Raw genomic sequence first — 20,598 nt, 5'->3', positions numbered from 1 at the left:
CATCTTGCACAAAGAGTGCTGAGATTTTCAATCATAACTATTTACCTGTAATTTTCCTGAGTCTGCTGTTGACTTGTGTAATAAAGCTGATATCTGAAAAATATAGCCACAAATAGCTAGACACAGGGAATTGTACATAACACCTCTGTGAGGGTACTTGTGAAAAATAAAGCCAGTAAAGGTTTTTTTTTCATATCACATTCAATATGAGAAAGGGTGACGTTAAAGGACATATATGTGGTGGTGCACGCTAAGGCCATGTGAATGATCAGAAAGTGACTGTATCTTGTCTAACCCAGACAAGTGCAAGGTTGTTGTTGGTTGAATGGCAGACAAAGGCTTCAGTGTGTTGACAAGCAGGTCCAGTCTCAGTGGTCAAGAGGCTGGGGCTCTGAATATTCAACATGGTCCTCCTTCCTCCCCCATCAAGAGTCAGAGGAGACATTTGAACCCAAAGCTGGCCACTTAGAGGAACGGTTTATGTTCCATTGTAATTATTTGGGCCTTTCAATGTGCACCATTAAAGTGGGTCATGAGGGGGTGGAGTGCAGTGATGCTCAAACACTTAAGCACCCTAGAAACCCGAAGAAAGCCACTTTGGTGAAGGTCAATTCATGTATGAAGAGGTGAATGAGAATCATGATGCACAGTTGCCATCAGGTCAGTCTAAAATCACAACTCAGAAGAAGGATCAGATTGATGAATTGGAAGACAACGTAGTTGTTGAGGAGATCACTAATCCAAAATGGAACTATGGCATACCTAGATAGAATAGCAGTGCAGCGAGGGTTGGATCTGTATTACCAAAAAAAGGTAGTGGTTTGACCAGAGAGAGAACTTGGTCAACTGTTCCACAGAGCCTCACACATCCTACCCACACAAAGAATAGCGAGCCCAACTTCCATTAGGGTTTCAGTCTCCTTCTATTCCAGTTCTTGTCTCTCCTCCTCCTCATGTCCAGCGAAACTAACATCCCCATCACTCCCCAGCTGCAAGGTCTGTAGCCCTGCCTTGGCAAAGCGGCAGCATGCTCTGCTGAAGCTCATCTGTTTAGATGATAAGGCTCACAACGCAGCAGAGCTGTTGAAGGAGATAAAAGAACAGACCGTTCAGGTCTGATTGTGTGCGATTATGGGCGTAACTTGGTGGTGGCTTTAAATCTCAACAAGCTGGTACATGATCCATGCATGGCACACGTGCTAAACATGGTTGTATAGAGGTTTTTAAAAACATACCCACACTTGCCGTATCTACTTGCCAAGTTACGCTGTGTCAGTGTCCATTTCTGAAAGTCATCTCAGGCTTTCTCCAGTCTAGCTTCATTGCACCAGTGCTTTAATTTGCCTCGTCACCGACTAATTTGTTGCCAGCCCAAATCCAGGAATGCGTCCCTTCATATGTTAGCAAGGCTTAGAAAGCAGCAGAGGGAAGTGTCTGAATTCCAGCTTCTTAATGTCCGTCAGAGTAACACTCAGCCCCCATACATAACAACTGCTAAGTGAATGTGGATCACTGACATACGTGAGGTTCTTCAAAACTTTGAGTACTGCACCAAGATGGTGAGCGCTGATGATGCTTTTATCAGAGTAACCAACCTGCTGCTCTGTCTATTAAAATGTTTGTGGCAGAATCTCAAAGAGGAAGCTTTGAATGTCCAGAAGGCTATGGAGCAAGATTTTACAATAGCTGATACCACGCAGCACAGCCTCACACAATATTCTCAGGCCACATTGGGTGATGATGAGGAACAGGAGGAGGAGGAAGAGGATGAACAGGAGTTTTTGGTAAGCTCTACAGCGGGGACTCCCAATCCCAGCTTCATGCCTGTCTAGCTTGAATGGCCTAAAGAAAAGGAGGAGGAGGTGATGCATTGTGATGAGGATAGAATGGTTAATGCTCTTCCTGGAGAGGACACTGACCATTTGACTCTTCGTAGTCTGCCACACATGGCACAGTTCATGTCCAGTTGACTTTCCCAAGATTCTCACTAGAAACACATTTTGTCTAACATGAAATACTGGCTGTGCACCTTTCTTGACCCACGGTACAAGGGTAAATTTCCTTTACTCATGTCAGAGGCAGACATGCCATTTTCAGTGCATGCATGCCAGAGGGCTATTGCGGAAGACTTACTGAAAAGATTACCCTCAGACAATGCTACTGGCAGAAGTACTGGCCCTTTTCACCCAAAAGGATTACAGGGGAGGGCTACACACACTAGGTGCAAGTTGGGGAGAGGCAAATGTTCACCAACTGAGCCATTTTAATGAAAGCGTCACATGAGTAAGGACTGTCTGTGGGTGTAACTATGACAAGGAATGAAAATTGATCAAGATGGTGAAGCACTACTACTGTAACCATACCAGTGTCCTTCCTGATTCTTCAGTTCCATTGTTGTCCAAGCACACTTAGCTCGACCTCTCCTTGTACACCTTGGAGGTGCTGCCATACCCTGCCACAAAAGTGTTGTCTGAGAGGGTTTTTAGTTTAGCCAGTGCAATTATAAAGGAAAGGCACACATGCCTATCAAAGGAAAATGCAGACAGGCTGACTATTCTAAAATTGAACAAGGGTTGTATTTCCTCAGACTTTGTAAGTAGTGTTGAGCATTCCGATACCGCAAGTATCGGGTATCGGCCGATACTTGCGGGTATTGGAATTCCGATACCGAGATCCGATACTTTTGTGGTATCGGGTATCGGTATCGAAACAACATTAATGTAATAATGTGTAAAAGAAAGAATTAAAATAAAAAATATTGCTATACTCACCTCTCCGACGCAGCCTGGACCTCAGCGAGGGAACCGGCAGCGTTGTTTGCTTAAAATTCGCGCGTTTATTTCCTTACTTGAAGTCCCGGCTTGTGATTGGTCGCGTGCCGCCCATGTGGCCGCGACGCGACCAATCACAGCAAGCCGTGACGTAAATTAGGTCCTTCAGTATTTTAAAATTATGTTCCGGCTTTGTGATTGGTCGCGTCACGGTCACATGGGCGACGCGACCAATCACAAGCCGTGACGTCACGGGAGGCTGGACACGCGCGCATTTTAAAATGCGCGCTTGTCCTGCCTCCCGTGACGTCCCGGCTTGTGATTGGTCGCGTCGCCCATGTGGCCGCGACGCAACCAATCACAGCAAGCCGTGACGTAATTTTAGGTCCTTCAGGATTTTAAAATTACGTTCTGGCTTGTGATTGGTCTCGTCGCGGTCACATGGGCGACGCGACCAATCACAAGCCGTGACGTCACGGGAGGCTGGACACGCGCGCATTTTAATCTCTGGGTGGCTTTGAGTTCAGCTGAAGACATGGATATTCAGAGTCTGACTTCTAGTGTGGATCATCTTGCTGCAAGGGTGCAAAGCATTCAGGATTTTGTTGTTCACAGTCCTATGTCAGAGCCAAAAATACCTATTCCTGAGTTGTTTTCTGGAGATAGATCTAGGTTTCTGAATTTTAAGAATAATTGTAAATTATTTCTTTCCTTGAGACCTCGTTCCTCTGGTGATTCCGCTCAGCAAGTTAGAATTGTTATCTCCCTGTTACGTGGCGACCCTCAAGATTGGGCTTTCTCCCTGGCGCCAGGAGATCCTGCATTGCTGAATGTGGATGCATTTTTTCTGGCGCTTGGACTGCTTTATGAGGAACCTAATCTTGAGAACCAGGCAGAAAAGGCTTTGCTGGCCCTATCTCAGGGACAGGATGAAGCAGAGGTGTATTGTCAAAAATTTAGGAAATGGTCAGTGCTTACTCAATGGAATGAGTGTGCCCTGGCTGCAAATTTCAGAGAAGGTCTTTCTGAAGCCATTAAGAATGTTATGGTGGGGTTCCCCACACCTGCAAGTCTGAATGACTCAATGGCTTTGGCCATTCAGATTGATCGGCGTTTGCGGGAGCGCAAATCTGCGCACCATCTGGCGGTGTTTTCTGAACAGAGACCTGAGTCTATGCAATGTGACAGAATTCTGACTAGAATTGAGCGGCAAAGTTATAGACGTCAAAATGGGTTGTGTTTTTACTGTTGTGGTGATTCTACTCATGTTATCTCAGCATGCTCTAAGCGCTTAAAAAAATCGCTAAATCTGTCACCGTTGGTACTATGCAGCCTAAATTCATTTTGTCTGTTACTTTAATTTGTTCTTTGTCATCCTACTCGGTTATGGCTTTTGTGGATTCAGGTGCTGCCCTGAATCTGATGGATTTGTCGTTTGCCAGGCGCTGTGGTTTGGTCCTGGAGCCTTTAAAATTCCCTATTCCACTGAGGGGAATTGATGCTACACCATTGGCTGAGAATAAGCCTCAGTATTGGACTCAAGTGACCATGTGCATGACTCCAGTACATCAGGAGGTGATTCGCTTTCTTGTGCTGCATAATTTGCATGATGTTGTCGTTTTGGGTCTGCCATGGTTGCAGGCCCATAATCCAGTTCTGGATTGGAAAGCTATGTCTGTGTCAAGTTGGGGTTGCCAGGGGATTCATGGTGATGCTCCTTTAGTGTCCATTGCTTCTTCCACTCCTTCTGAGGTCCCTGAGTTTTTGTCGGACTACCAGGATGTATTTGATGAGCCCAGATCCGGTGCCCTGCCTCCTCATAGGGATTGTGATTGTGCTATAAATTTGATTCCTGGTAGTAAGTTCCCTAAGGGACGACTTTTTAATTTGTCTGTACCAGAACATGCCGCTATGCGGAGTTATATAAAGGAGTCTTTGGAGAAGGGACATATTCGGCCGTCCTCATCCCCTCTTGGTGCAAGAGTCTTTTTTGTGGCCAAGAAGGATGGTTCTCTGAGACCTTGTATAGATTCTTGCATTTCTAGAGGGAGGCTTCAGTATTTGGTTAAGTGGAAGGGCTATGGTCAGGAGGATAATTCCTGGGTTGTCGCCTCTGATGTTCATGCAGCCGATTTGGTTCATGCCTTCCATGTTGCTCATCCTGATCGCCCTGGGGGTTTTGATGAGGGTTCGGTGACCCCTCCTCAAGGGGGATGTACTGTTGTGAACTCTGTTTTTGGGCTCCCTCTTGTGGTCACAAGTGGTACTGTGTGAGTGCTATCTTTGGGCTCCCTCTGGTGGCTCTTTTTGTCATTCTGCAGGTCTGTGGCTGGGATCAGCTGTCTCGTTATCTGCTGGTTGGTTTCCTATTTAGCTCACCTGGACTTTCAGTTGTTGCCTGCTGTCGATGTATTCAGTGCTATTTTGATCTCTCCTGACTACCTTCGTTATCAGTCTCTCCAAGAGAAGCTAAGTTTGTTCGTTTTTTGATCATCAGTGTTCAATATGTTTATTGGTTTATTATCTGTCCTTGTCCAGCTTGCTAATATGTGATTTCCTTGCTTTCTGGTAGCTCTAGAGGGCTGAGTTTCTCCCCTCACACCGTTAGTTGGTGTGGGGGTTCTTGAATTCTCAGCGTGGATATTTTGTATAGGGTTTTCTACTGACCGCACAGTTTCCTATCTGTCTTCTGCTATCTAGTACTAGCGGGCCTCATTTGCTGAATCTGTTTTCATTTCTTCGTTTGTATTTTCCCTTACCTCACCGTTATTATTTGTTGGGGGCTTTCTATATCTTTGGGGTTATTTCTCTGAGGCAAGAGAGGTCTTACTTTCTATATCTAGGGGTAGCTAGTTTCTCAGGCTGCGTCGTGATGTCTAGGAATTCAGGCACGTTCACCGGCTACCTTTAGTGTGTTTGGTTAGAATCAGGATTGCGGTCAGTCCAGTTACCACCTCCCTAGAGCTCGTTCTATGTTCAGTTACTTAGCTCATCAGTTCTGTGATCCTCAGCCACTAAGGATCATAACACGCTACCAATACAAGTCAATGGGACTCAAGTATTGGAAGGTATCCCTGATGGTTCCCAGGGTCTGAAGGAGAGGAAACTCTCCTTCAGGCCCTGGGATCCATATTACTGTGTAAAATAAAGAATTAAAATAAAAAATATTGATATACTCACCTCTCCGACGCAGCCTGGACCTTACCGCTGTGAACTGGCAGCCTTCTTTGCTTAAAATGAGCGCGTTCAGTACCTTCCATGACGTCACGGCTTCTGATTGGTCGCGTGCCGCTCATGTGACCGCCACGCGACCAATCAGAAGCCGTGATGTCATCCCTCAGGTCCTAAAGGGATGACATCGCGGCTTGTGATTGGTCGCGTGGCGGTCACATGAGCGGCACGCGACCAATCAGAAGCCGTGACGTCATGGAAGGTACTGAACGCGCTCATTTTAAGCAAAGCAGGCTGCCGGTTACTACCAGGGCGCGTCAGAGGGTGAGTATATCCCTATTTTTTATTTTAATTCTTTATTTTTTACATGGATATGGATCCCAGGGCCTGAAGGAGAGTTTCCTCTCCTTCAGACCCTGGGAACCATACACTGGGAACTTCCGATTCCGATTCCCGATACCACAAAAGTATCGGATCTCGGTATCGGAATTCCGATACCGCAAGTATCGGCCGATACCCGATACTTGCGGTATCGGAATGCTCAACACTAATCATGTCCAGTTCACTGTCCCAGTAAATCATTAAGTTGTCCCTTGTCAGCATATATGTCTGTTCACAAATTGTTAGTTAGATAGTGAATACATATTCATTATTAGAGTTGAGAGACTTTCACTTTTTTAGGATCGAGTCGAGTTTCGCGAAACCCGACTTTCTGAAAAGTCAGGTTGGGTGAAATCGGCCGATTATTGCGAAAAGTCAGGGGCCGACCGAAACACGAAACCCAATGCAAGTCAATGGGGAATCAAAGTCGGCAGTGAGTGGAGGACAGGAAAACACCTACAGTGCCCATTTTAATTCCAAAAACATCAATTCTTATTACTGAAGCTTGTCAATTTTAATTTACTTTATAATAATAGTTAGGCATTGAAAACTGGGGGTCATTTGACTAAAGTTATAAGGGGGTAGCGCTGGCTCAAGATTTTCATGGGCCCAGGAAACGCAGAATACGTCACGGCGGTGGAGCAGGGAGAGGTAAGTATTTCAATTTTGCAAGTGCTGTGATCCTGAGCAAGTGGGGGGGCACTAGTTGGCACTGGCACAGGGCCCCTCATAGTACAGCGGTGTGTTTGATGGCAGGTGGTGCCTCCCACTGCGAGACACTTTTGCGTACTATGAGGGGCCCTGTGCCAGTGCCAATGAGTATGCCCCCACCTGATGAAGGAACCTGCACTTTCATCTGCACCTTCCTCTTTGTCCCCGTGTAAGGTGGTATAGTATGCGGGAAGGGGAACCTGACTTTCAGCAGGGTCAGATTCTGGCTGTATAGAGTGCAAGGGGAATGTAGTGGTCTGGGTCAATGTACCAGCAGACTCATCTAGCAGTGGCTGGCCAATGGGCAGGATGAGGAGGAAACACAGATATAGGCCCAAATAAGAAAGTAGGCTAAATGCAGTTCAAAATTGGTAACAGGAGTACACAGGCAGCATTGCTTTGTTCAGTGGAGTACAACTGTATTGAGTGGCGCAGATAGACTTAGTAGGCCTAAAATAAAATGTAGGCTAAATGTAGTTCCAAATTGGAAGCAGGAGTACACAGGCGGCACAGCTTTGTTCAGTGGAGGACAACTGTTTTGAGTGGCGCAGACAGACTTAGTAGGCCTAAAATAAAAAAGTAGGCTAAATGCAGTTCCAAATTGGAAACAGAAGAACACAGGTGGCATTGCTTTCTTCAGCGGAGGACAGCTGTAATGAGAGGCTGACACAGTTAGTAGGCCCCAAAAAGTAAGTAGGCTAAATGCAGTTCAAAATAGCTAACAGGATTAAACAGGCGGCATTGCTTTGTTCAGTGGAGGACAACTGTAATAAGAGGCTGACACAGTTTGTAGGCCCACATTTAAAAAAGTAGGCTCCAAGCAGTTCAAAAATGGTAACAGGAGTAAACAGGTATTCCTCAAAACACTGAAGGACTTGACAGAGGTCTTGTAGCTTCGACCACTGCACACCAGACAACTCCATGTCTGCCATCCAACTGCCTGCCCGTGTATGTGTATCCTCCCACAAATACATTACAGCACGCCTCTGTTCGCACAGCCTCTGAAGCATGTGTAGTGTGGAGTTCCACCTTGTTGCAACGTCGATTATTTGGCAGTGCTGGGGAAGCTTCAGCGATCACTGATAGTTCAGCATACGGCTGGAGTGTACGAGCGACCGGCGGATGTGCGAGCAAAGTCTTCGCACCTTCAGGAGCAGGGCTGGTAATCCCGGATAATTTTTCAGGAAGCTCAAGGTATGTGTTTCAGTTCTGAAATGGCTATGGCAGCCGTAAAATTCCTTCCGTTATCACTGACTACCTTGCCTGCCTCAAGATGTACACTGCCCAGCCATGACTGAGTTTCTTGCTGCAAGTACTCAGCCAGTACTTCCGTGGCGTGTCTGTTGTTGCCCAAACACTTCATTTCCAACACAGCCTGCTGACACTTACCACTTGCTGTTCCATAATGGGACACCTCATGTGCAACACTGGCAGCTGCGGATGGAGTGGTCGTGCGACTGTGCTCTGTGGACGAGCTTTCGCTTCTGGAGGAGGAGGAGGGTGGCGAACACCTACAGCCAACTGTTTATTAGACCATGGGCTAGGCAGAACTGTCCCACTATGGCTGTCCCCTGTGGACCCTGCATCCACCACATTAACCCAGTGCGCTGTGATGGACACATAATGTCCCTGGCCATGCCTACTGGTCCATGCATCTGTTGTGAGGTGCACCTTTCTACTGACTGATTGCCTGAGTGCATGGACAATGCGGTCTTTTACATGCTGGTGGAGGGCTGGGATGGCTTTTCTCGCAAAGAAGTGTCAACTGGGTAGGTCATAGCATGGTACTGCGTAGGCCATCAGGGCTTTGAAAGCTTTGCTTTCAACCAACTGGTAGGGCATCATCTCTAATGAGATTAGTCTAGAAATGTGGGCGTTCAAACCCTGTGTACACGGATGAGAGGATGAGTACTTCCTTTTCCTAACAAGAGTCTCTTGTATGGTGAGCTGGACTGGAGAGCTGCCTATGGTGGGACTAGCGTGGACATGGCAGATTGAGAGAGGGTTGGTGATGGTATTCTTGATGTTGGCCTACATACAGTGTTGCCTACCAAGAACTTTGTGATTCCCTGACTGCTTTGGCCTTGCGACGATACCTCCACATTTGCTGCTGGTGGTGTCCTAACCGGTGGGTTTACAGTGAGGGAAGCAATGTAGCATTGCTGACTACCTTCATTCTGAGCGGGTGCACCAATGGTACGGGATGTTTGGTAGTTAGTCCAGGCTTGCAAGTGCATGCTGGTTAAATGTCTACGCATGCACGTTGTATTTACATTTTGGACATTCTTCCCTCTGCTAAAGGTCTTTGAGCATTTCTTACAGATAACTTTGCACTGATCATTCGGCTCTTGGTTAAAAAATTCCCACACTGCACTCTTCATACTATCGAATACCTTTTCAGGCATTGCACGCTGTGCTACGTTCACCAGATGGCCACGCTGTCCTTAAAGTGTTTTTGGTTTTGTCAAACATTTTTGGCCAGATACAGGCCTGCCAGATGAAAGCTGTTGCGATGTAGATGCCTGCTGCGGATCATCCTCCTCCGCTTCAGAGCTACTGCCAGCGGCACCCTGTTCCCCCAATAGCTGCCAATCTGGGTCAACAACTGGGTCATCTATCACCTCCTCTTCAATGTCATGTGCACCTTCCTCTGTGTCACCATGTAAGGTGCTATAGCGTTCGTGACAGGGCTCCATAGTCTCAACAGGGTCAGATTCTGGCTCAGTACACTGAGAGGGCAATATAGTGATCTGAGTCAATGGAACAGTATAATAATCTAGCTGTGGCTGTGCATCTGTGCACTCCATGTCCGATTTATCTTGTAATGGGCTGTTAACAATTTCATTTTCTAACCCTGGCACGGTATGTGTAAAGAGCTCCATGGAGTAAACTGTAGTGTCGCCTGCCGCATCCTTCACTTTTGCTTTGGGTGAAGGACACAAGGAAGCGACTTGTTCCTGACCGGGAGCATCCACTGATGACTCGCTGCTTTTATATTTCAAACTTTCTGAAGAGGAGGCGAAAGAGCTAGAGGCTGAGTCAGCAATGAAAGCCAAAACTTTTTTCTGCTGCTCCGGCTTTAAAAGCTGTTTTCCTACTCCCAGATAAAGGAGCCTTCGAGGCCTTGTGTAGCCAGATGATGACGCTGGCTCAACACCTCGAGCCTTAGGTGCTGTTTTGCTTTTCCCACTACCACCAGATGCTCCACCACCACCACCAACACCACCACCATCATTACCAGCTGGCAACGACTGCCCACGGCCTCTTCAACCAGACTTCCTCATTTTTGGGAAAATGTAACCAAACTAACAAGCGTTATATGGTACTGTAAAACAAGGTAGAAGGTGTATATAAACTTGTTGAGAATTTAAATCTCCTTTTTTTGGGGGGGAGACTGCAGAAAAACTCAGGCCCAGTGTATTTCACTACACAATGTAAGTGGCAGAACGTGGCTGGAAGATATACGACAAACAGAACTGACGTAGATCCACTTAGTGCCAATTTAAATCTCTTTTTTTGGGGGGGAGACTGCACCCAAACTCAGGACCAGTGTATTACACTACACAATGTAAGTGGCAGAACGTGGCTGGATGATATACGACAAACAGAACTGACGTAGATCCACTTAGTGCCAATTTAAATCTCCCTTTTTTGGCGGGGAAACTGCACCCAAACTCAGGCCCAGTGTATTACACTGCACAACGTAAGTGGCAGAACGTGGCTGGAAGATATACGACAAACAGAACTGACGTAGATCCACTTAGTGCCAATTTAAATCTCCCATTTTGGGGGGGGAAACTGCACCCAAACTCAGGCCCAGTGTATTACATTACACAATGTAAGTGGCAGAACGTGGCTGGAAGATATACGACAAACAGAACTGACGTAGATCCACTTAGTGCCAATTTAAATCTCCCTTTTTTGGGGGGGAAACTGCACCCAAACTCAGGCCCAGTGTATTACATTACACAGTGTAAGTGGCAGAACGTGGCTGGAAGATATACGACAAACAGAACTGACGTAGATCCACTTAGTGCCAATTTAAATCTCCCTTTTTGGGGGGGAGACTGCACCCAAACTCAGGCCCAGTGTATTACACTACACAATGTAAGTGGCAGAATGTGGCTGGAAGATATATAAAAAAATACAAGGACTGTAGTACAATTTCAATCTCCCTACAATGATCTCAGGACAAGTATGGCAGCCAGCAATAAAAAGGACTGCTGCACACAAAAGTGTGGACAAATAAGCAAGAAAACAGAAGAGGAGCAACAGGATTTTTGCTTTTAAAAAAGCAGTTGGTTTGCACAGTGTACAAACAGCAATGCAGCTATCAGGGAGCCTTATAAGGCAGCCTAATAAGCTACAGAGCTGATGCACATAGATATAGCCTCCACTGTCCCTGCAAAGAAAAGGTGGTGTTGGACAGTGGAAATCGCTACAGCACAAGCGGTTTAGGGGTTAATCATCCCTCCCTAATTATATCCCTTCTTCTGATGCAGCTGCAGCAACCTCTCCCTATGCTACGATCGGCAGAAGTAAGATGGTGGTCGGCGTGCATGCCCCTTTATAGCCCCTGTGACACTGCAGAAAGCAAGCCAATCACTGTCATACCCTTCTCTAAGATGGCGGGGACCGAGACCTATGTCATCATGCTGCCCACACTCTGCGTCCTCCTTCATTGGCTGAAAAATGGCGCTGAACGCATCATATGAAACGCGACTTTGGAGCAAAGATCACCGACCTCATGGCCGATCCCACACTTGGATCGGGTCGGGTTTCATGAAACCCGACTTTGCCGAAAGTCTGCGATTTTTGAATTTGTCCGATCCGTTTCGCTCAACCCTATTCATTATCATTTTACATTGTCCGGTGCTCGACAAAGATCATTGCTGGCTTTTTCAGGCTCCAAATTTTGACTTGTGTCTCTTTATTAAACTGTTGCTTCCCTTAAATTTTCTAAATTTGAGTCCAAAAAAATGGTGGTGGGGTATTGCCCCGTTTCTTTACATTTTAAGCATGTCTAAGAGTCTGGGTTAATACACTCCACAGACCTATTCAGGCTGCAGCCTTACACAAATTGGAACATGGTCATTGCCATGCCAAGGCCTTTACCTCAACTCTGTAGCACTACCTGTTACCTGAGTAATACACTCCACAGACCTCGTCTCTCTCTAGGACATATTCTCTAATTACTAATTTGTTGCTCAAAACCATGCAAATATACATTCTGACTAGTTGTATAGCTTCCAGAAGAAGTGCATAGGCTTGTGCAGATTTGTCAATGGCACTCTTGTCTCTTTCCCTTGAGGAGGTTACTTCCAAGTTACATGAGGCTTGTACATGTTCCTGACAGGTTTCAGGCCTGACAGACTGACCACAGTACAGGCCCTCGCTTGCACGCACTGCATTCAGAATTGAATTCTAATGCTTTTAGTGTCTAGTAGAATCCAATTTACTGGCATTGATCATACAGCTTCCCCAAACTCCTGTATTATATACACCTTACAGTAGCTTCTCCCACTATGACAGTGGCTCCATTGTGATAAAGTGGCCAAACTGAACTGTGGAGCTCACAAAACTCATGTTTCATGGTACCTGTTGGCCCTCTGAAAATGTGCAGCGAGGGCTGCATAATGACATGGTGGTGGATGTGGTGGTGCCCAAAATTCAAACGGGCATGTTTAATCTGGCATTCTAAAGTGATGGGGAATATGTATTCCACTATCTGGCTAACTATTAGGAATGAGGGAGGGACCTCCCAAATATAGGAGTGAGAGCTCTCCCAAAAGTATGATACATGGCCACCTGAGGGCCCTTCCCAAACTCAGGTTTCATGGCAGCTGCTGGCTCTTTGAAAATGTCAAGGGAGGGCTGCACAATGACATTTCCACTATCTAGTTAACTATTTGGCATCAGGGAAGGACCTCCCAAATGTAGGAGTGAGAGCCCTCACAAATGTTAAAGGAAAAAAGAAAGCAAAAACGCTTCATGTGAACATATGCTAAAGGGGAGGTATAATTTTTAATTTATTTTTTTATTTTAATTTGCGTTATTTACATGTAATTATGCAGGAAAAAATGATTCTTAGCAATTTTCCCTAAAAAAAAATATGTTTGCATTGGTAGGTCTTTTTATAAATCCTTAAAATTGCCACAATAGTCTTATAACATTATTTCCAGATACTATATGTGAGTCAGAAAGGCATTCAGACATCTTCTCCATGCTGTTCCCATTTACTTTTAGCTCTTTCCCATCCATTAAGCTTTTTCTCAGGCCGCCAAACCAGTTTTCTTGGTCCAGCTGAAAAATATTCGGCTTTCCCTTTGACTTGGATTCATTGTTCGGTAACAATACACGGATATTAGAAATTTTGTATGCCAATTTTTCTGAATCTGAATATTTCACTATTTGCTCATCACTAGAAGTGATCCTTTTACAAATCTTCTTTTCTCCCCTATGTCATATCCACTAAATCACCACAAATACCCAGAGCTCTTTTTGCTTTTAAAAGGAGACATGTAGCCTCTTTCTCACACTGGATCACTAAAGTTAACCACATCTATCAACTTTAATAATCATTCACTGGAAAAAAATCAAAAGGAATTTGAATTCAAGGCTATCTGTGTAAGAAGAGGTTTACATGACCATATAAAAATTGCCATAGTTTCACCCAGAAAACTGTCTTTTTTTCTCACTTTTCACCCACGTGCAATCTGTATACAATTCAATTTTGTTTTACATCTGGGTAATTTTTCTGTTTATTATTGTCTTCACACTACCCCCTTCTTCGAAGATCCCTAATGTTTTTTCCAGCCTTATAGCCGTATGAGGGTTTTTTTTTTGGTGGGATGAGTTGTAGTTGTTGATAACACCATTGAATCTGCCACATAGTGTTCTGGAAAATGGGAAACAATTCCAAGGACAGTAAAATTGCAAAAAAAGATCGTTACAAGTACACAGATACCATTTTTTTTTTATTTAAGTGCCAGACTCTCCATGCATGTGTTGTGACAGTGAAACAGTGTGACACATGCAGCTGCGGCATTGGACAAGTGATCAGGAGGAGCGATCCAGGTATCCGGGTTGCCTCTGTAGCTTATTCGGGAAGCACTATAGCTTACCAAATAAGGAAGGAACCAAACAAATTTGCTCATCTCTAATCCTGGATCCAGCTGTAGAAGATCATTGTGATTAGCTCAAGCACCTTCTTGATTTTCCATCTCTGTTATGGAGCGATATCCTTTTTCCTCAAGGACCAAACAATTACCTCTACCTTCTGCTGCTAACTACACACCTCTGCTGAAGGTTTAAATACATTCAGTTTCTGCAGCATGGTGCTAGTGTTAGCTCAAGTTTGTCTCTGTCTTGTTGGAAACTTACTAGCAGTTGGTTAGTGTCTTCTCAGAGGACTCTTGGAGGATTCCTGGCATGACATATCAATGGTATAAGTGTATCCACCCCGTTCATCCACCCTCTTTGTCTTTAGTTGTAGTGGGGGGTGACTAGTGCAATATCTGATGATTCCTATGAACCTGCACAGTAGGAAAGAGGCAGAGGAAGATGAGGGAGAGATGTAGATAAGTACTGCACATGCCCAAGATTCCCAGCCCCGCAGTGTGAATAAATCAGAAGAGACTGCGAGGCAGGATCTCGGGCCGCGCGTCCACGCAGGCGCAATAAGAAAGACATCATGTGATGTCAGTGGATGGGCAGCGCTAACTGCGCATGCCCAAGGACTAAGATTACAGCGCAGGCACCGGGAAAATGCCATAACGCTGAGGAGGCTGCACCAGGGAGACATGAGGAAGCAACTGACGGCTGTGGTGCGTCTGTGTTAGGGGGGAAAGACCTGCCCCCGACAAATTCAAGGTATGAGGGACAAATTCTAAAACCGATTATTTCAGAATTGGCAGGGACAAGAACTAAAAGAGCCACCTTGACCGAATGCAGCATTAGTGCTGCACAAGGTGGCTCTTTTAGTTACAAACACCTGGGGGGTGACAGGTTCCCTTTAAGGGGTTAAATTGCAAATGTGACTTTTTATACTCTATCCATAATTATTGTAAAATATATTGTTTAAGTACAAATTCTCAGAAAAATCATATAGGATATCATATAGGAATACACTGTGACTTGCTGCATGTCCATCACAAAGTGTACACGGAGACTCTTCGTTTTCTATGATGCAGTTGTCTATGATGCAGTTGACTACTGCAGCACAATGGAAATTTGCCCTAAATTGATATTGCGGGCCATATATGAAACATGGGCCAAACGTTCCTCACCGCTGTAGTAGAACCATCTGTTGTTTTATTGCATTTTTATGCGGTTTCAATAACACTGTAAAAATAACTAGTGTAAATATACTCTATAGAAGGGACTAGAGATCAAACTCAAAGGTAACAACATAGAAGCATGAAAGGTTAAAACCATCAAACAACTGATAAAAGAGCAGACAAAGGTTCAGCAGCTAAAAATTTAAGTTTGCTAGTTTTAGAAGCATATTCTGTAAAAAAAATAGATTTTGTTTATATAAAAATGTGTCAAATCTTTTCATTATTTTTATTATTATTATTATTATTATTACTATTTGTATTATCATTATTATTATTGTGAATCCATGTACAAATCACTATTGATCAAGTAAACATCTTTTAAAGTAAAGGAAAAAAACTGTATTGCCTTGCAGCATTGCCTTTGTTTTTCTTCTAAAGGTTAGAACTCCACAGTGAAATATGGTCACCTGTGAGTCACAATAAAATCCAGCATTACTGCAACTTGCGTGTTACCTCAATGTTTTAGTACTTCATCACTTGATCACAAGAATTTTAACCATGCTGTCAAAGTGAACAATCCTAAATGAAGATAAATAAGAAGGTGAATTGTTGTTGCATACTTTATCTATGTTAACCCCTTCACCCCCAAGGGTGGTTTGCACGTTAATGACCGGGCCAATTTTTACAATTCTGACCACTGTCCCTTTATGAGGTTATAACTCTGGAACGCTTCAACGGATCTTGGCGATTCTGACACTGTTTTCTCGAGACATTGTACTTCATGATAGTGGTAAAATTTCTTTGATATTACCTGCGTTTATTTGCAAAAAAAATGGAAATTTGGCGAAAATTTTGAAAATTTTGCAATTTTTCAACTTTGAATTTTTATGCCCTTAAATCACAGAGATATGTCACACAAAATACTTAATAAGTAACATTTCCCACATGTCTACTTTACATCAGCACAATTTTGGAACCAACATTTTTTTTTGTTAGGGAGTTATAAGGGTTAAAAGTTGACCAGCAATTTCTCATTTTTACAACACCATTTTTTTTTAGGGACCACATCTCATTTGAAGTCATTTTGAGGGGTCTATATGATAGAAAATACCCAAGTGTGACACCATTCTAAAAACTTCACCCCTCAAGGTGATCAAAACCATATTCAAGAAGTTTATTAACCCTTCTGGTGCTTCACAGGAATTTTTGGAATGTTTAAATAGAAATGAACATTTAACTTTTTTTCACAAAAAATTTATTTCACCTCCAATTTGTTTTATTTTACCAAGGGTAACAGGAGAAAATGGACCACAAAAGTTGTTGTACAATTTGTCCTGAGTACGCCGATACCCCATATGTGGGGGTAAACCACTGTTTGGGCGCATGACAGAGCTCGGAAGCGAAGGAGCGCCATTTGACTTTTAAATGCAAAATTGACTGGAATTGAGATGGGACGCCATGTTGCGTTTGGGGAGCCCCTGATGTGCCTAAACATTGAAACCCCCCACAAGTGACACCATTTTGGCAAGTAGACCCCCTAAGGAACTTATCTAGAGGTGTGGTGAGCACTTTGACCCACCAAGTGCTTCACAGAAGTTTAAAATGCAGAACCATAAAAATAAAAAATCATATTTTTTCACAAAAATTATTTTTCGCCCCCAATTTTTTATTTTCCCAAGGGTAAGAGAAGAAATTGGACCCCAATAGTTGTTGTACAATTTGTCCTGAGTACGCTGATACCCCATATGTGGGGGTAAACCACTGTTTGGGCGCATGGGAGAGCTCGGAAGGGAAGTAGCACCGTTTGACTTTTCAATGCAAAATTGACAGGAATTGAGATGGGACGCCATGTTGCGTTTGGAGAGCCACTGATGTGCCTAAGCATTGAAACCCCCCACAAGTGACACCATTTTGGAAAGTAGACCCCCTAAGGAACTTATCTAGATGTGTTTTGAGCGCTTTGACCCACCAAGGGCTTCACAGAAGTTAATAATGCAGAGCCGTAGAAATAAAACAAAATTTTTTTCCCACAAAAATTATTTTTTTAGCCCCCAGTTTTGTATTTTCCCGAGGGTAGCAGGAGAAATTGGACCCCAAAATTTGTTGTCCAATTTGTCCTGAGTGCGCTGATACCCCATATGTGGGGGGGAACCACCGTTTGGACGCATGGAAGGGCTCAGAAGTGAAGGAGCGCCATTTGGAATGCAGACTTAGATGGAATGGTCTGCAGGCGTCACATTGCGTTTGCAGAGCCCCTAATGTACCTAAACAGTAGAAACCCCCCACAAGTAACACCATGTTGGAAAGTAGACCCCCTAAGGAACTTATCTAGATGTGTGGTGAGTGCTTTGACCCACCAAGGGCTTCACAGAAGTTTATAATGCAGAGCCGTAAAAATAAAACAAAAATTTTTTCCCACAAAAATTATTTTTCAGCCCCCAGTTTTGTATTTTCCCGAGGGTAACAGGAGAAATTGGACCCCAAAAGTTGTTGTCCAATTTGTCCTGAGTGCGCTGATACCCCATATGTGGGGGGAACCACCGTTTGGATGCATGGGAGGGCTCGGAAGGGAAGGAGCGCCATTTGGAATGCAGACTTAGATGGAATGGTCTGCAGGTGTCACATTGCATTTGCAGAGCCCCTAATGTACCTAAACAGTAGAAGCCCCGCACAAGTGACCCCATTTTGAAAACTAGACCCCCCAAGGAACTTATCTGGATGTGTTGTAAGAACTTTGAACCCCCAAGTGTTTCACTACAGTTTATAACGCAGAGCCGTGAAAATAAAAAATCTTTTTTTTTTCCCACAAAAATTATTTTTTAGCCCCCAGTTTTGTATTTTCCCAGGGGTAACAGGAGAAATTGGATCCCAAAGGTTGTTGTCCTATTTGTCCTGAGTACGCTGATACCCCATATGTTGGGGTAAACCCCTGTTTGGGCACACGGGAGAGCTCGGAAGGGAAGGAGCACTGTTTTACTTTTTCAACGCAGAATTGGCTGGAATTGAGATCGGACGCCATGTCGCGTTTGGAGAGCCCCTGATGTGCCGAAACAGTGGAAACCCCCCAATTATAACTGAAACCCTAATCCAAACACACCCCTAACCCTAATCCCAACAGTAACCCTAACCACACCTCTAACCCTGACACACCCCTAACCCTAATCCCAACCCTATTCCCAACCGTAAATGTAATCTAAACCCTAACTGTAACTTTAGCCCCAACCCTAACCCTAACTTTAGCCCCAACCCTAACTGTAGCCTTAACCCTAGCCCCAACCCTAGCCCTAACCCTAATGGGAAAATGGAAATAAATACATTTTTTTTATTTTTCCCTAACTAAGGGGGTGATGAAGGGGGGTTTGATTTACTTTTATAGCGAGTTTTTTAGCGGATTTTTATGATTGGCAGCCGTCACACACTGAAAGACGCTTTTTATTGCAAAAAATATTTTTTGCGTTACCACATTTTGAGAGCTATAAATTTTCCATATTTTGGTCCACAAAGTCATGTGAGGTCTTGTTTTTTGCGGGACGAGTTGACGTTTTTATTGGTAACTTTTTGGGCACGTCACATTTTTTGATCGCTTTTTATTCCGATTTTTGTGAGGCAGAATGACCAAAAACCAGCTATTCATGAATTTCTTTTGGGAGAGGCGTTTATACTGTTAATAATAATAATAATAATAATAATTTTATTTATATAGCGCCAACATATTCCGCAGCGCTTTACAACTTATAGAGGGGACTTATACAGACAACAGACATTACAGCATAACAGAAATCACAGTTCAAAACAGATACCAGGAGGAATGAGGGCCCTGCTGCTCACAAGCTTACAATCTATGAGGAAAAGGGGAGACCCGAGAGGTGGATGGTAACAATTGCTTTAGTTATTTGGACCAGCCATAGTGTAAGGCTCGGGTGTTCATGTAAAGCTGCATGAACCAGTTAACTGCCTAAGTATGTAGCAGTACAGACACAGAGGCTATTAACTGCGTAAAGTGTATGAGAACATGATGGAGGAACGTGATTATGTTGTTGTTTTTTATTAATAGGCCACACAGGGATAATTAGGTTAATGCGTTGAGGCGGTAGGCCAATCTGAACAAATGAGTTTTTAGTGCACGCTTAAAACTGTGGGGATTGGGGATTAATTGTATTAACCTAGGTAATGCATTCCAAAGAATCGGCGCCGCACGTGTAAAGTCTTGGAGACGGGAGTGGGAGGTTCTGATTATTGAGGATGCTAACCTGAGGTCATTAGCAGAGCGGAGGGCACGGGTAGGTTGGTAGACTGAGACCAGAGAGGAGATGTAGGGTGGTGCTGAGCCATGGAGTGCTTTGTGGATGAGGGTAGTAGTTTTGTACTGGATTCTGGATTGGATGGGTAGCCAGTGTAATGACTGGCACAAGGTAGAGGCATCGGTGTAACGGTTGGCGAGGAATATGATCCTGGCAGCAGCATTCAGGACAGATTGGAGCGGGGAGAGTCTGGTAAAAGGTAGGCCAATTAGTAGAGAGTTACAATAGTCCAGACGAGAGTGAATAAGTGAGACAGTAAGAGTTTTTGCAGAGTCGAAAGTAAGAAAAGGGCGAATTCTGGAAATGTTTTTGAGATGCAGATAAGAAGAGCGAGCCAGTGATCGGATGTGGGGGGTGAAAGAAAGCTCGGAATCAAGGATGACTCCAAGGCAGCGGGCATGTTGCTTTGGAGTAATGGTGGAACCGCACACAGAGATGGCAATGTCGGGCAAAGGTAGGTTTGTAGAGGGAGAGAACACGAGGAGTTCAGTTTTTGACAGGTTCAGTTTCAGATAGAGGGAGGACATGATGTTAGAGACAGCGGTAAGACAATCACTGGTGTTTTCTAAAAAGGTCGGCGTGATAACAGGAGAAGAGGTATATAATTGGGTGTCGTCAGCATAGAGATGGTACTGGAAACCAAATCTACTGATTGTTTGTCCAATAGGGGCAGTATACAAAGAGAAGAGGAGGGGGCCTAGGACTGATCCTTGAGGAACCCCAACAGTAAGGGGAAGGTGAGAGGAGGAGGAACCAGCAAAACAAACAGTGAAGGATCGGCCAGAGAGATAGGAGGAGAACCAAGAGAGAACGGTGTCCTTGAGGCCGATGGAGCGGAGCATAGTGAGGAGGAGCTGATGATCCACAGTGTCGAATGCTGCGGAGAGATCCAAGAGAATTAGCATGGAATAGTGACCATTAGATTTAGCTGTTAGTAGGTCATTAGAGACTTTAGTGAGGGCAGTTTCAGTAGAGTGTAAAGAG

This window comes from Ranitomeya variabilis, chromosome 6 (genome assembly GCF_051348905.1).
Source record: "Ranitomeya variabilis isolate aRanVar5 chromosome 6, aRanVar5.hap1, whole genome shotgun sequence".
NCBI lineage: Eukaryota > Metazoa > Chordata > Amphibia > Anura > Dendrobatidae > Ranitomeya > Ranitomeya variabilis.
Note: the sequence above shows the minus strand (reverse complement) of the source record.